Source organism: Heterodontus francisci, unplaced genomic scaffold (assembly GCF_036365525.1).
Source record: "Heterodontus francisci isolate sHetFra1 unplaced genomic scaffold, sHetFra1.hap1 HAP1_SCAFFOLD_849, whole genome shotgun sequence".
NCBI classification, from domain to species: Eukaryota; Metazoa; Chordata; class Chondrichthyes; order Heterodontiformes; family Heterodontidae; genus Heterodontus; species Heterodontus francisci.
Window position 1 is genome coordinate 330544 of NW_027141714.1, and position 17661 is coordinate 348204.

The 17661-nt window shown below is 48.4% G+C and overlaps 1 non-coding gene across 1 annotated transcript; it reads right to left on the reverse strand.

Annotated features, from left to right (window-relative positions):
- Positions 1–11494: 11494 nt before the first annotated feature.
- On the reverse strand, positions 11495–11569 carry trnat-ugu (transfer RNA threonine (anticodon UGU)). The gene has a single exon. It is a non-coding gene; the product is annotated as a tRNA-Thr (tRNA).
- Positions 11570–17661: the final 6092 nt, after the last annotated feature.

Below are 17661 nucleotides of genomic sequence, written 5' to 3' on the forward strand. Positions count from 1 at the left end.
AACCTTCTCCAACCCCTACAACCCTCCCTATCTCTGTAACCGTCTCCAACCCCTACAACCCTCCCTATCTCTGTAAACTTTCCCAACCCCTACAACCCTCCCAATCTCTGTAACCTTCTCCAGCCCCTGGAACCCTCCCTATCTCTGTAACCTTCCCCAGCCCCTACAACCCTCCCTATCTCTGTAACCGTCTCCAACCCCTGCAACACTCCCTATCTCTGGAACCTCCTCCAACCCCTACAACCCTCCCTCTCTCTGTAACCTTCTCCAGCCCCTGGAACCCTCCCTATCTCTGTATCCCTCCCTATCTCTGTAACCGTCTCCAACCGCTGCAACCCTCCCTATCTCTGTAACCTTCTCCAGCCCCTGGAACCCTCCCTATCTCTGTAACCGTCTCCAACCCCTACAACCCTCCCTATCTCTGTAACCATCTCCAACCCCTAAAACCCTCCCTATCTCTGTAGCTTCCTGCAGCCCCTACAACCCTCCCTATCTCTGTAACCTTCCCCAGCCCCTTCAACCCTCCCTATCTTTGCATCCTCCTCCAGCCGCTACAACCCTCCCGATCTCTGAAACCTTCCCCAGCCCCTAGTACCCTCACCATCTCTGTAACTTCCTCCAGCCCCTCGAGTCCTCTCTATCTCTGTAACCTCCTCCAGTCCTTAAAACCCTCCCTATCTTTGTAACCTCCAGCCCCTGGAACCCTCCCTATCTCTGTAACCGTCTCCAACCGCTGCAACCCTCCCTATCTCTGTAACCTTCTCCAGCCCCTGGAACCCTCCCTATCTCTGTAACCCTCCCTATCTCTGTAACCTTCCCCAGCCCCTACAACCCTCCCTCTCTCTGTAACCTGCTCCAGTCCCGACAACCCTTGGAGATCTCTGTGCTCCTCCAGTTCTGCTTCTTGCACATCCCCTGAGTTTAATCGCTCCATCATTGTCGCCTGTGCTATCAGCTGCCTGGGTCCTGAGCTCTGGAATTCCCTCCCTGAACCTCTCCACCTCTCTCTCCTCCTTTAAGTCATTTATTGAAATCAACCTCTTTGGTCAAGCTTTTAATCGTCTCTCCAAATATCTCCTTCTGTGGCTCGGTGTCGGATTCTCTCTGAATTCCACTGATTTTTTTTCTGTAGTAAAGGTGCTATATAAATGCAAGTTATTGTTGTTGCTGACATGGAGAAATTGGAAATGTTGGTATATTTTAACCAAACCTCATGTGCTGGTAAACTGCTGCCTGGAATGTAAAGCTTTACCATTCCTTGTCACATTTCTGTTCATTTAACCACTTCACAATAAATCTGTTTGTAATCTATGGAATGGAATGGGTCTTTTTCAGGTTGGAAAGCTGTAACTAGTGGAGTGCCACAAGGATCGGTGCTCGATCCTCAACTATTTACTATCTATATTAATGACTTAGAGGAAGGGACAGAGTGTAGTGTATCCAAATTCACTGACAATACAAAAATAGGTGGGAAGGCATGTTGTGATGAGGACACAGAATCTGCAAAGGGATACAGATAGGTTAAGTGAGTGGGCAAAACTTGGCAGATGAAGTTCAATGTGGGAAAGTGTGAGGTCATCCACATTGGTAGGAAGAATAAAAAGGCAGATTATTATTTAGATGGAGAAAGACTACAAAATACTGCAGTACAGAGGGATCTGGGTGTTCTTGTACATGAAACACAAAAAGTTAACATGCAGGTGCAGCAAGTAATTAGGAAGGCAAATGGAATTTTGTTCTTTATTGCTCAGGGGTTAGAGTTTAAAAATAGGGAAGTCTTGTTACAGCTGGACAGGGTGTTGGTGAGGCCACACCTGGAATACTGCGTACAGTTTTGGTTCCCGTCTTTAAGAAAGGATATACTAGAATTGGAGGCATTTCAGAAAAGATTCACTCGGCCGATTCCAGGGATGAAGGGGTTCTTTTATCAAGAACGGCTAAACAGTTTAGGCCTTTATTCATTGGAGTTTAGAAGAATGAGAGGTGATCTTATTGAAACGTATAAGATTTTAAGGGGGTTTGAGGTAGACAGGTCAGGTGTTTTCATGCATCGGTGCAGACTCGATGGGCCGAAGGGCCTCTTCTGCACTGTATTATTCTGTGATTCTTGACAGGGTGGATGTTGAGAAGATGTTTCCCCTGGTGGGAGAAATCGAACTGGGGGACATAATTGCAGAATAAGGGGTCACACATGTAAAACTGAGATGTGAAGGAATTTCTTCTCTCAGAGGGTGATAAATCTCTGGAATTCTCTACCTCACAGAGTTGTGGAGGCTAGGTCACTCAATGTATTTAAGGAGGAGGTAGATTGATTTTTGAAATCTCGGGGAGATGAGGGTGAGGCGGAGCCTGCCTGAAAGAGGAGTTGAGGCCTGGGACAGATCAGCCATGATCTTATTGAATGGCGGGGCAGGCTTGAGGGGCTGAATGGCCTACTCCTGCTCCTATTTCTTATGTTCTTATGTCTCAGGTTGACCTTTCACCTCATTGGCTGCAGGAATTTCTCCAGTCCTGTTGACCTCATGTATTGGGCCATTATTTCTGCTGCTGGACACAGGTGTAGGTTGTGTAGCTGTTGCACGTTCAAGAGTATAACTCAGGTCAGTGAACTGATTGTGTAACACCCAGAGCGAAACTCCTTAAATAGGGTCACGGAGAACAAGGGTTAAAGTGGGTTCAGGAGTACAAGGGGTAAATAGGGGTCACTAAAGGAGAGAAAGATTTGTTCTTATTTAAAGTCTTTCAGCACTGCAAGACATTCCAAAGTGTTTCAGCCGCCAATGAAATAGTTTTCTTTTTTTGATGTGAACTCAATGTTGTAAAGCAGGAGACATGGCAGCTAAATACCACACAGCAAGATCCCACAAAATTGACAATGACCAAGTCATTGTATTTTTTCAGTGATATTGTTTGAGAGAAAGTTATCAGGACCCAGCAGACAAGGAGGAATCACCTGTTCTTCCAATAGTGACCATGTTAACTTCTACATTCCCCACTACTGACATCAGTTGACTGGTCTATAATTCCCTGCTTTATCTCTGCCTCCTTTTTTAAATAGTGGGGTTACATTATTTACCCTCCAATCTGCAGGAACTGTTCCAGAGTCTATAGAATCTTGGAAGATGACCACCAATGCATCCACTATTTCTAGGGCCACTTCCTTAAGCACTCTGGGATGCAGACCATCAGGCCCTGAGGATTTATCGGCCTTCAATCCCATCAATTTCCCCAACACCATTTCTCTACTCATACTGATTTCTTTCAGTTCCTCTCTCTCACGAAGCCCTGTGTTCCCCAACATTTCTGGGATGATATTTGTGTCCATCTTTTGTGAAGGCAGAACCAAAGTATGCATTTAGTTGGTCAGCTATTTCTTTGTTCCCCATCATAAATTCCCCTGTTTCTGACTGTAAGGAACCTACATTTGTCTTCACCAATCTTACATTCAGTATACAGTATTTATATAAAAAAGATACAATGATCACTGTCAGGATTCTAGTCTACACACATACAGTACTGAGCCTTCAGGCAATTGTTGTGTTTATTTTAAGCAATACTGGTACTGTGTGACACAACCTGTTTGGGCACAACTCCGAGAGTTTCTGTTTAACTCATGACCAAACAATCACTGACTTCCTGGCTCCAATCTTCATCATTTTAAACAATCTTTCAAGTCCAATTACAGTTTTTGTTGCTTAGCTGCACAAACTGAAAAAGTGAAAAACGGATTCAGAATCGGGAATTGGATGGTAGGTAAAGTGAACATTCCGGTGGTTGGGTCTGGTCGGGTCGAGTGGGGTCGGGCGCGGGATAAAATGGAAGGAAGGAGTCATGCCGGATCGGGTTCGGGTCCAATGTGGTTCTATCGGTTTCAAGTCGGGGTTTTTAAATCCAGACCTGCCCAGGTCTCTAATTGGCACCCCATCTACAAACATTCACTCCCTCCACCACCGACGCACAGTGGCAGCAGTGTGTACCATCTACAAGATGCACTGCAGCAACACACCAAGGTTCCTTGGACAGCACCTTCCAAACCCACGACTTCTACCAACTAAAAGGACAAGGGCAGCAAATGCATTTGAACACCACCACCTACAAGTTCCCCTCCAAGTCACACACCATCCTGACTAGGAACTATATCACCATTCCTTCACTGTCGCTGGGTTAAAATCCTGGAACTCCCTTCCTAACAGCACTGTGGGTGTACCTACCCCACATGGACTGCAGCGGTTCAAGAAGGCAGCTCCCCACCAGCTTCTCAAGGGCAATTAGGGATGGGCAATAAATGCTGGCCTGGCCAGTGACACCTACATCCCATGAATAAATAAAAAAACACTGTTAACAGAAAGAATCCCTTATAGAACATAGAACAGTACAGCACAGTACAGGTCCTTCGGCCCACAATGTTGTGCCGAACTTTTAACCTCCTCTAGGATCAAACCACCGACATTCCCTTCATACTACTATCATCCATGTACCTATCCAAGAGTCGCTTAAATGTCCCTAATGTATCTGCTTCTGCTACCACCGCTGGCAGCGCATTCCACGCACCCACCACTCTCTGTGTGAAGAACCTACCTCTGACATCTCCCCGAAACCTTCCTCCAATCACCTTAAAATTATGCCCCCTGGTGATAGCCCTTTCCGCCCTGGGAAAAAGTCTCTGGCTATCCACTCTATCTATGCCTCTCATCATCTTGTACCCCTCTATCAAGTCACCTCTCATCCTTCTTCGCTCCAATGAGAAAAGCCCTAGCTCCCTCAATCTTTCTTCGTAGGACATGCCCTCCAGTCCAGGCAGCATCCCGGTAAATCTCCTCTGCACCCTCTCTAAAGCTTCCACATCCTTCCTATAATGAGGCGACCAGAACTGAACACAATATTCCAAGTGTGGTCGAACCAGGGCTTTATCGAGCTGCAGCATAACCTCGCGGCTCTTAAACTCAATCCCCCTGTTAATAAAAGCCAACACACCATACGCTTTCTTAACAACCCTATCAACTTGGGTGGCAACTTTGAACGATCTATGGACGTGGACCCCAAGATCCCTCTGTTCCTCCACACTACCAAGAATCCTGTCTTTAAGCCTGTATTCCGCATTCAAATTTGACCTTCCAAAATGAAACATTTCACTCTTTTCCAGTTTGAAAACCATCTGCCACTTCTCAGCCCAGCTCTGCATCCTGTCAATGTCCCGTTGCAACCTACAACAGCCTTCCACACTATCCACAACTCCAGCAACCTTCATGTCATCGGCAAACTTGCTATCCCAGCCTTCCACTTCCTCATCCAAGTCATTTATAAAAATCACAAAGAGCAGAGGTCCCAGAACAGATCCCTGCGGAACACCACTGGTCACCGAGCTCCAGGCTGAATACTTTCCATCTACTACCACCCTCTGTCTTCTATGGGCCAGCCAATTCTGTATCCAGACAGCCAACTTTCCCTGTATCCCATGCCTCCTTACTTTCTGAATGAGCCTACCATGGGGAACCCTATCAAACGCCTTGATAAATCCATATCCACCACATCCACTGCTCTTCCTTCATCAATGTGTTTTGTCACATCTTCAAAGAATTCAATAAGGCTTGTGAGGCATGACCTGCCCCTCACAAAGCCATGCTGACTGTCTCTAATCAAACTATGCTTTTCCAAATAATTATAAATCCTGTCTCTCAGAATCCTCTCCAATAATTTGCCCACTACCGAATTAAGACTGACTGGTCTAGAATTCCCAGGGTTATCCCTATTCCCTTTCTTGAACAAGGGAATAACATTTGCCACCCTCCAATCATCTGGTACTACTCCAGTCACCTCCCGTTCTTTTGCCAATTGCCATAAGAACATAAGGAATAGGAAAAGCAATAGGCCATTCGGCCCCTCGAGCCTGCTCTGCTATTCAATAAGATCATGACTGATCTTCTACCTCAACTCTACCGTCCCACACTATCCCCGGAGACACATGATGAAATGATAGGACAGGTGACCAACAGCTCGGTCAAAGAGGGAGGTTTTAAAAAGTGTATTCAAGGAGAAGAGAGAGGAGGAGAGGTTTAAGGAGGGAATTCCAGATCTCAGGGCCCATGGCATCTGAAGTCACGGCCACCAATGTTGGAGCAACTGAACTTGGAATTCACAAGAGGCCAGAACTAGAGGAGTGCAGACATCTCAGAGGGCTGCAGGGTCCGGAGGAGGTTACAGAGATAGGGAGGGTGGTAATGTCTGGAGGAGGTTATAGAGATAGGGAGTGTTGTAGGGTCTGGAGGAGGTTACAGAGATAGGGAGTGTTGTAGGGACTGGAGGTGGTCACAGAGATAGGGAGCGTTGGAGGGGCTGGAGGAGGTTACAGAGATAGGGAGTGTTGTAACTGCTCGAGGAGGTTACAGAGATAGGGAGGGGTCTTGCTGCATACCGAGATGGACTGCTTCATTATCAGAGGAATTGCGAATAGAACTGAACACTGTGCAAAAATCAGTGAACATCACATCTGACATAACAATGGAAAGAAGGTTATTGATGAAGGAGTTGGAGCCGGTTTCAAGAGGGCGTCTCTCCGTCAGCGACCCTGTTTCAAGAGAGAGTCTCGCCGTCAGGGTCACTGCTTAAAGAGGGCGTCTCTCCGCCAGCGACCCTGTTTAAAGAGGGAGTCTCGCCGTCAGCGACACTGTTTCAAGAGGGCGTCTCTCCGCCAGCGACCCTGTTTCAAGAGGGAGTCTCTCCGTCAGGGTCGCTGTTTAAAGAGGGAGTCTCTCCGTCAGGGTCGCTGTTTAAAGAGGGAGTCTCTCCGTCAGCGACCCTGTTTCAAGAGGGAGTCTCTCCGCCAGCGACCCTGTTTCAAGAGGCAGTCTCTCCGTCGGGGTCGCTGTTTAAAGAGGGAGTCTCTCCGTCAGGGTCACTGGTTAAAGAGGGGGTCTTGCCGTCAGGGCCCCTGTTTAAAGAGGGCGTCTCTCCGTCAGGGTCGCTGTTTAAAGAGGGAGTCTCTCCGTCAGTGACCCTGTTTAAAGAGGGAGTCTCTCCGTCAGGGTCACTGTTTAAAGAGGGAGTCTCTCTGTCAGGGTCGCTGTTTAAAGAGGGAGTCTCTCTGTCAGGGTCACTGGTTAAAGAGGGAGTCTCTCTGTCAGGGTCCCTGTTTAAAGAGGGCGTCTCTCCGTCAGGGTCACTGTTTAAAGAGGGCGTCTCTCCGTCAGGGTCACTGTTAAAGAGGGAGTCTCTCTCTGTCAGCGACCCTGTTTAAAGAGGGAGTCTCTCCGTCAAGGTCGCTGTTTAAAGAGGGCGTCTCTCTGTCAGGGTCACTATTTAAAGAGGGAGTCTGTCCGTCAGGTCACTGTTTAAAGAGGGGGTCTCGCCGTCAGGGTCACTGCTGAAAGAGGGAGTCTCTCCGTCAGCGACCCTGTTTAAAGAGGGAGTCTCTCCGTCAGGGTCACTGTTTAAAGAGGGAGTTTCTCCGTCAGGGTCACTGTTTAAAGAGGGGGTCTCGCTTTCAGGGCCCCTGTTTAAAGATGGAGTCTCTCCGTCAGCGACCCTGTTTAAAGAGGGAGTCTCTCCGTCAGGGTCACTGCTGAAAGAGGGAGTCTCTCCGTCAGCGACCCTGTTTAAAGAGGGCGTCTCTCCGTCAGCGACCCTGTTTGAAGAGGGAGTCTCTCTGTCAGCGACCCTGTTTAAAGAGGGAGTCTCGCCGTCAGGGTCAATGTTTAAAGAGGGAGTCTCTCCGTCAGCGACCCTGTTTAAAGAGGGAGTCTCGCCGTCAGGGTCAATGTTTAAAGAGGGAGTCTCTCCGTCAGGGTCTCTGATTAAAGAGGGCGTCTCTCCGTCAGCGATCCTGTTTAAAGAGGGCGTCTCTCCGTCAGCGACCCTGTTTAAAGAGGGAGTCTCTCTGTCAGCGACCCTGTTTAAAGAGGGAGTCTCGCCGTCAGGGTCAATGTTTAAAGAGGGAGTCTCTCCGTCAGCGACCCTGTTTAAAGAGGGAGTCTCGCCGTCAGCGACCCAGTTTAAAGAGGGAGTCTCTCCGTCAGGGTCACTGTTTAAAGAGGGCGTCTCTCCGTCAGGGTCACTGTTTAAAGAGGGAGTCTCTCCGTCAGGGTCACTGTTTAAAGAGGGGGTCTCTCCGTCAGGGTCACTGCTTAAAGAGGGAGTCTCACTGTCAGGGTCACTGTTTAAAGAGGGGGTCTCTCCGTCAGGGTCACTGCTTAAAGATGGAGTCTCTCCTTCGGGTTCACTGTTTAAAGAGGGAGTCTCTCTGTCAGGGCCCCTGTTTAAAGATGGAGTCTCTCCATCAGGGTCACTGTTTAAAGAGGGGGTCCCGCCGTCAGGGCCCCTGTTTAAAGAGGGGGTCTCGCCGTCAGGGCCCCTGTTTAAAGCTGGAGTCTCTCCGTCAGGGCCCCTGTTTAAAGAGGGGGTCTCGCCGTCAGGGCCCCTGTTTAAAGAGGGGGTCTCGCCGTCAGGGCCCCTGTTTAAAGCTGGAGTCTCTCCGTCGGGGTCACTGTTTAAAGAGGGAGTTTCTCCGTCAGGGTCACTGTTTAAAGAGGGGGTCTCGCTTTCAGGGCCCCTGTTTAAAGATGGAGTCTCTCCGTCAGCGACCCTGTTTAAAGAGGGAGTCTCTCCGTCAGGGTCACTGCTGAAAGAGGGAGTCTCTCCGTCAGCGACCCTGTTTAAAGAGGGCGTCTCTCCGTCAGCGACCCTGTTTAAAGAGGGAGTCTCTCTGTCAGCGACCCTGTTTAAAGAGGGAGTCTCGCCGTCAGGGTCAATGTTTAAAGAGGGAGTCTCTCCGTCAGCGACCCTGTTTAAAGAGGGAGTCTCGCCGTCAGCGACCCAGTTTAAAGAGGGAGACTCTCCGTCAGGGTCACTGTTTAAAGAGGGCGTCTCTCTGTCAGGGTCACTGTTTAAAGAGGTGGTCTCGCCGTCAGGGTCACAGTTTAAAGAGGGGGACTCGCCGTCAGGGCCCCTGTTGAAAGAGGGAGTCTCTCCGTCAGGGTCACTGCTAAAAGAGGGAGTCTCTCCGTCAGGGTCACTGTTTAAAGATGGAGTCTCTCCGTCAGGGTCACTGTTTAAAGAGGGAGTCTCTCCGTCAGGGTCACTGTATAAAGAGGGAGTCTCTCCGTCAGGGTCACTGTTTAAAGAGAGAGTCTCTCCGTCAGGGTCACTGTTTAAAGAGGGAGTCTCTCCGTCAGGGTCACTGTTTAAAGAGGGAGTCTCTCCGTCAGGGTCACTGTATAAAGAGGGAGTCTCTCCATCAGGGTCACTGTTTAAAGAGAGAGTCTCTCCGTCAGGGTCACTGCTTAAAGAGGGAGTCTCTCCGTCAGGGTCACTGTTTAAAGATGGAGTCTCTCCGTCAGGGTCACTGTTTAAAGAGGGAGTCTCTCCGTCAGGGTCACTGTATAAAGAGGGAGTCTCTCCGTCAGGGTCACTGTTTAAAGAGAGAGGCTCTCCGTCAGGGTCACTGTTTAAAGAGGGAGTCTCTCCGTCAGGGTCACTGCTTAAAGAGGGAGTCTCTCCGTAAGGGTCACTGTTTAAAGAGGGAGTCTCTCCATCAGGGTCAATGTTTAAAGAGGGAGTCTCTCCATCAGGGTCAATGTTTAAAGAGGGAGTCTCTCCGTCAGGGTCCCTGTATAAAGAGGGAGTCTCTCCATCAGGGTCAATGTTTAAAGAGGGAGTCTCTCCGTCAGGGTCAATGTTGAAAGAGGGAGTGTCTCCGTCAGGGTCAATGTTTAAAGAGGGAGTGTCTCTGTCAGGGACCCTGTTTAAAGAGGGAGTCTCTCTGTCAGGGTCCCTGTTTAAAGAGGGAGTCTCTCCGTCAAGGACCCTGTTTAAAGAGGGAGTCTCTCTGTCAGGGTCAATGTTTAAAGAGGGAGTGTCTCTGTCAGGGACCCTGTTTAAAGAGGGGGTCTCTCTATATATTTAGTATTTTTGTTTCACTTGATTTGAAATGTGAACAATTTTGTCAAGGCATTGAAGAAGCTTTTGCTGAATGAATAAAAAGTGGGAACTGAGTCAGTGAAAATTCTAACGACGCAACAGAGACAGAGTCTGAAATGGGAAATGAAGAGGAGAACTGCCCTCTGCAGGTGTGGGCCTGGAATTACTGCCAAAGTGAAGAACTTCACCACTTTATATTCCCATCTGCCAAACTCTTCCCCAACCTTCCCAATTCTTCAGAGGCTGGAAATCAAATTAAAACAAGAAACGCTGGAAATACTCGGCAGGTCTGGCAGCATCTGTGGAGAGAGAAACAGAGTTAACGTTTCAGGTCAGTGACCTTTCATCTGAACTCAAACAGGACTCTGTGCAGACAGATCCAGATCAGCTGAGATGTCATTGAATGGGGAACAGGATCAAGGAGCTGAATGACCTCCTCCTGTTCCCATAACAGAGAGAGAGAGACAGAGGCAGTGAGAATAAGTGAGTAGGAAAGTTGGAAGTGGTGGAATCTGTGTGTTTCTGCTGCTTTGGGAACAATGTTGACCATTAATAAAGTGCTCTGTTCACACACCAACACATTCCTGCTGATCAATAAACAGGGATCTTCGAAAAACAACTGAAATCAGGTCCCAGTGAAATGTGAACTTTTGACCTCTGCTTTATCAGTCCAGGGCTCTAACTTGCAAACTATGAAACCACCTGCCCTACAAAATCCTATTTTAATACTTAATGTTTGAAACACTAAACAATCCAAGAATAACACATTCCACAGGGAGGCCATTCAGCCCATCCTGTCTGTGCTGGCTCTTTGGAAGACCTATCCAATTTCACCCAGTACCTCCTTGCTCTTTCCCCATAGAGCTGCAAATGTTTCCTTTTCACTATTTATCCAATTCCCTGTTGAAACTTGCTGTTCAAATCAGCAATTCAGGAGAAACTTCTTTCCCCAGAGAGTGCTGAGAATGTGGAACTCACTACCACAGGGAGTGGTTGAGGTGAATAGTATCGATACATTTAAGGGGAAGCTGGATAAACACCAGAGGGAGAAGGGAATAGAAGGATATGTTGATGGGGTGAGATGGAGAGGGGTGGGAGGAGGATCGTGTGGAACATTAACACCAGCAGGGACCAGCTGGGCCGAATGGCCTGTTTCTGTGTAATTCCATTGAATCTGCTTTCACCTGCCTTTCAGCACATTCCAGATCACAACAACTCACTGTGTAAAAAAACAATCACCTCATCTCCCTTCTCGCTGGCTCTTTGACCAATTATTGCCAAGAACTGGAAGGTGGGATGAGACTGAATAACTCTTTTACAGCCAGCATGGACACGATGGGACAAATGGCCTCCTCCTGTACGAAAATCTTTCCACATTCAACCTCTGTTCTCTGGTTACTGAGAGAGGGGGAAGTGGAGAGAGAGGGTACAGACAGGAGAGAGAGCAGGTTGGGTCGTGATAGAAGGAGAAATGGAGAGCGAGAGAACCTGTTTTTCCAAGGTCAGCATGGGAACTGTTTAATATTTAAATACAAATGATTGGCTGTTTGATGGTGAGTTTAGAAAGTTCAATTGAATGCACTGAGGCCCCAATGAGATTTAAACTCATGACCCCTGGTTTACAGGACCAGTGCTCTAACCCCTGAGCCATGGAGTCACCTGTATTAGCATGTTGAACATTCCCCAGTTATTGCTGTGTGTTTGAAGAATGAGGTCAGAGTCACTTCAGTATTTGGATCGTTACAGAATCACTGAATTCTTACAACACAGAGGCAGCCATTCGGCCCATTGTGTCTGTACTGGGTCTTCAAAGAGCAATTTACTGAGTGACATTCCCCACCTTCTCCCTGCCACCCTGCACTTTCTTCCTTAGAGTCCCTGGGGATGAGGATCCAGTTGTGGGGTGAATGGACTGTAGAATTAACATGCAAAGCGTTAAGTCCACTACGTGACGGTGGTCCCACGGGCCATTGATCTAGTCTGGGGGAAATGATTGCTGTTCCTCCGGCCTGAGTATTCTGCTGCAGGGAGGCAACTTCACCATCTCCCAAGTTAAGGAGGTGGCGGGCGGTCGCCTTCTCATAGAAGACGTAATGTACAACAATTCTCCGCTCCGGTTAATCAACATGTACACCCCGGTCCAAAACAGCGAGCGGCTGGCTGACCTCCAGCAGCTCCCACTACTGCTGGTGATGTCCAGACCGATCATTCTAGATGGTGACTTCAACTGCATCATTAATGCAGCTGGACGATCTGGCAGTGACATCAGCAAACTGGATACACGTCCACATTCCTAATGGAAACAGTAAAAGATGCCAAACTGCAGGACGTCAAGACCGGACTGGTCTGCCTGTTCCAGGATTCACTTCCTGTTTGTGTCCCGTGTTTTCATGGTCAGATCCACCGACATCAAGCCGGTGTTTTTCTCTGACCACTGCCTCTTACTGGCTGACTGTCACTTACAGGATGACCAGTGGGTTGACAGGGGGACGTGGAAGCTGAATGTTACACTGCTAACCCCAGAGAACATTGAGGAACTCAAAAGGGATTACAAAGGTTGGAGGACCATGAAACCCCTCTTTGAGTCTCCAGTTCACTGGTGGGAGGTGATCAAGGAGAACATCAAGAGGTTCTTTATCTTCAAAGGTGTTCAGAGGGCGAGAGAGCGAGACAGAGGGAAATGTCCCGACTCCAGAAAAGAATGCTAAATCTCCTCCGGCTGCAGTCGATGGGGGTCGAGGTCAAGGAGGACCTCCACAAGGTGAAGAGACAGCAGGCCTCACTCTTTGCCATGGATGCCTGCAAGATCATCTTCTGCTCCAGAGTCCGCTCCATTGAGCAGGATGAGATGTGCTCGTGTTACTTCTTCCACAATGTACACAGAGAGAGAGAGAGCTCTGTGATCAGCAGCCTGAAGGAAGAGGACGTACCAGTGACGTCTTCAAAGTCTGACATACTAAGGATCAGCAAATCCTTTTATGCTGGTCTGTACATCATGAAGCTCATGGACAGCAGAGCCTCCCAGTCCTTCCTGTCATCTATCACGGAGGTCTTAGATGACAGCACGAAGGAGAGTCTGGACAAACCGCTAACTCTGGACGAACTGGCAAAGGCCTTCAGGTCTTTTGAGATGAGTAAAACTCCCGGAAGCGACGGTTTACCAGTTGAGTTGTGTTTGACTCTGTGGGATTGGATCGGCCCAGACCTGCTGGAAGTATACGAGAGTATGCTTCTGGCCGGCAGCATGTCAGAATCCATGAGGAAAGGCATCATCACCATCATCTACAAGCGGAAGGGGGAGAGGGCGGAAATCAGAAATTGGCGGCCCATCTCACTGCTTAACGTAGACGACAAGATTCTGTCCAAAGTCATCGCCAGTCGAGTCAAGTCTGCTCTGGAGTTGGTGATTCACCCTGATCAGACCTGTACTATACCCGGCAGAAATATCTCTGATAGACTTGTGCTATTCAGGGATACGATCACCTATGTACGGGACAGGAGGGTGGACACCTGCCTCATCAGCTTGGACCAGGAGAAGGCTTTTGACCGGATATCGCACACCTGCATGATGGATGTGATCTCCAAAATGGGGTTTGGGGATGGATTCCGCAATTGGATCAAACTGCTCTACACAAACATCAGCAGCGCAGTCTGAATCAATGGGTGGGAATCAGAAAGTTTCCCGATCCAATCTGGAGTCAGACAGGACTGTCCTCTCTCCCCTGTCTTGTTTGTTTGCTGTATCGAACCTTTTGCTGAGTCCATTAGGGAGGATGGGGGCATAAGAGGGGTGACAATCCCAGGCAGCGGACGCACTCAGGTTAAAAAACCTCCCTGGACATGGACGATGTCACCATCTTCTGCTGGGACCCGCTGTCCGTTTGCAGACTGATGAGGAACTGCGACAAGTTCGAACTGGCCTCGGGAGCCAAAGTTAACCAGGGCAAGAATGAGGCCATGTTCTTTGGGAACTGGGCCGACCGATCCTTTGCCCCCTTCACCAACAGGTCAGACTACCTAAAGATGCTGGGGATATGGTTCGGAAGGGCCAGGGCGTGTGACAAAACCTGGAAGGAGCGAGTAGCCATGGTACACCATGAACTGAGCATGTGGGAGCAGCAATCTCTCTCCATTGTGGGTAAGAATCTGGTCATCAGGTGCGAGGCACTCACGTTGTTGCTGTATGTGACGCAGGTCTGGCCCAGAACCCACTCCTGTGCCGTGGTGGTGACCCGAGCCAATTTCCACTTTATCTGGAGATGCAACATGGACCGGTTCCGGAGGGACACGATGTTCAAACCTCTGGACAGGGGCGGGAAAAATGTACCCAACGTCACCCTCATCCTGATGACTACCTTCGTGTGTAGCTGGATCAAGCTGTGCCTAGAGCCCAGTATGCAAACACCAAGAGTTACTACGTGCTGAGGTTCAATCTGTCCCCGGTGTTGTGAAGGATGGGTCTGGTCACATTCCCGTGGAACGCTCCAACCATTTGGACCGTGCCGTACCACCTATCCTTCGTGGAAAGGTTAGTGCAGAAGAACACCTTTGAGAATGTCCTCACACCCTATGGGAAAAGGAGATGGTGGATCCTGTCGGATGGTTCCCCAAGCAGACTGCCAAAGTCATTTGACAGAATGCCTCATCACCAGAACTTTCAAACAAACGGCAAGACATAGCGCGGCTGGTGGTGAGAAGGGCCCTCCCTGTCAGATCATCCTGCACGCCTGGAGTCTCGACCCCTCTACACTATGCCCTCGAGGTGGCTGCGGTGGGGAGGAGACTGTTGCCCACCTCCTTCTGGAATGCGTCTTTGCAAAGCAGGAATGGAAAGAGATGCAATTGTTTTTGTCGAGGTTATCCCAAGCAGCTCTGTAACACAGGAGTCTGTGCTCTATAGTCTGTTGCCAGGGATGCACACCGAGATGAACATCAACTGTTGCTGGAGGACCATCAATTTGATTAAAGACGCTCTTTGGTCTGCCCGAAAGTTTCTGCTCTTCCAGGGCAAAGAGTTGTCTGTGACCAAGTGTTGCAGACTGGCACATTCCAAGCTCCAGGACTACGTGCTGAAAGACACACGAAAGCTTGGGGCAGCCGGTACAAAGGCTCAATTTGGAAAGACCATTGTGTAAGGTCCTCCCGCCATAGTGAACCGAGGGGCTGGAACCTGTGGAAAACCCCTCGGGTTGTATACACTAAAATATGGTTTTGTTGTGCAATGCAAATGTCCCTTGCATGTAAAATGGAATGGAAGGGTCGTGAGGCAACTCACGTTCTGTATTGAAGGAAACTGATTTCATGAGGACTTTCCGGAATGTCAACTTGGAACAGCTTTGTAATATCTTTGACAGTTTTTCATGAATAGAGTATATTTCTGGGAAAAAAATTCCCCACCTCCCACAGTTACTATGGAGATTAACTCCACCTACCACAGTTACTATGGAGATGAACCCCCCCACCTACCACAGTTACTATAGAGATTAACCCCCCCACCTACCACAGTTAATATATAGATTAACCCCCCCACCTACCACAGTTACTATAAAGATGAACCCCCCACCCCACCTACCACAGTTACTATAGAGATTAACCCCCCCACATACCACAGTTAATATATAGATTAACCCCCCCACCTACCACAGTTACTATAAAGATGAACCCCCCACCCCACCTACCACAGTTACTATAGAGATTAACCCCCCCACATACCACAGTTAATATAGAGATTAACCCCCCCACCTACCACAGTTAATATAGAGATTAACCCCCCCACCTACCACAGTTAATATAGAGATTAACCCCCCCACCTACCACAGTTAATATAGAGATTAACCCCCCCACCTACCACAGTTAATATAGAGACTAACCCCCCCACCTACCACAGTTAATATAGAGATTAACACCCCCCCCCACCTACCACAGTTAATATAGAGATTAACCCCCCCCCCACCTACCACAGTTACTATAGAGATTAACCCCCCCCCCCCACCTACCACAGTTAAAATCGAGATTAACCCCCCACCTACCACAGTTACTATAGAGATTAACCCCCCCCCACCTACCACAGTTACTATAGAAATTAACCCCCCCACCTTCCACAGTTAATATCGAGATTAACCACCCACCTACCACAGTTAATATCGAGATTAACCCCCCCCCCCACCTACCACAGTTACTAGAGAGATTAACCCCCCCACCTACCACAGTTACTATAGAGATTAACCCCCCCCCCACCTACCACAGTTACTAGAGAGATTAACACCCCCACCTACCACAGTTAATATAGAGATTAACCCCCCCACCTACCACAGTTAACATAGAGATTAACCCCCCCACCTACCAGTTACTATAGAGATTAACCCCCCCCACCTACCCAGTTACTATAGAGATGAAACCCCCCCCCCACCTACCACAGTTAATATAGAGATTAACCCCCCCACCTACCACAGTTACTATAGAGATTAACCCCCCCCACCTACCACAGTTACTATAGAGATGAAACCCCCCCCCCCACCTACCACAGTTAATATAGAGATTAACCCCCCCACCTACCACAGGTAATATAGAGATTAACCCCCCCACCTACCACAGTTAATATAGTGATTAACCCCCCCACCTACCACAGGTAATATAGAGATTAACCCCCCCACCTACCACAGTTAATATCGAGATTAACCCCCCACCTACCACAGTTACTATAGATATGAAACACCCCCCCCACCTACCACAGTTAATATAGAGATTAACCCCCCCACCTACCACAGTTAATATAGAGATTAACCCCCCACCTACCACAGGTAATATAGAGATTAACCCCCCCCACCTACCACAGTTAATATAGAGATTAACCCCCCCCACCTACCACAGGTAATATAGAGATTAACCCCCCCCCCCACCTACCACAGTTACTATAGAAATTAACCCCCCCACCTACCACAGTTAATATAGAGATTAACCCCCCCACCTACCACAGTTAATAGAGAGATTAACCCCCCCCCCACCTACCACAGTTAATATAGAGATTAACCCCCCCCCACCTACCACAGTTAATATAGAGATTAACCCCCCCACCTACCACAGTTAATATAGAGATTAACCCCCCCACCTAACACAGTTAATATAGAGATTAACCCCCCGACCTACCACAGTTAATATAGAGATTAACCTCCCCCCCACCTACCACAGTTAATATAGAGATTAACCCCCCCACCTACCACAGTTAATATAGAGATTAACCCCCCCACCTAACACAGTTAATATAGAGATTAACCCCCCGACCTACCACAGTTAATATCGAGATTAACCCCCCCACCTACCACAGTTACTATAGAGATGAAACCCCCCCCCCACCTACCACAGTTAATATAGAGATTAACCCCCCACCTACCACAGTTAATATAGAGATTAACCCCCCCACCTACCACAGTTAATATAGAGATTAACCCTCCCACCTACCACAGTTAATATAGAGATTAACCCCCCCACCTACCACAGTTAATATAGAGATTAACCCCCCACCTACCACAGTTAATATAGAGATTAACCCCCCCACCTACCACAGTTAATATAGAGATTAACCCTCCCACCTACCACAGTTAATATAGAGATTAACCCCCCCACCTACCACAGTTAATATAGAGATTAACCCCCCCCCCACCTACCACAGTTAATATAGAGATTAACCCCCCCACCTAGCACAGTTAATATAGAGATTAACCCCCCCACCTACCACAGTTAATATAGAGA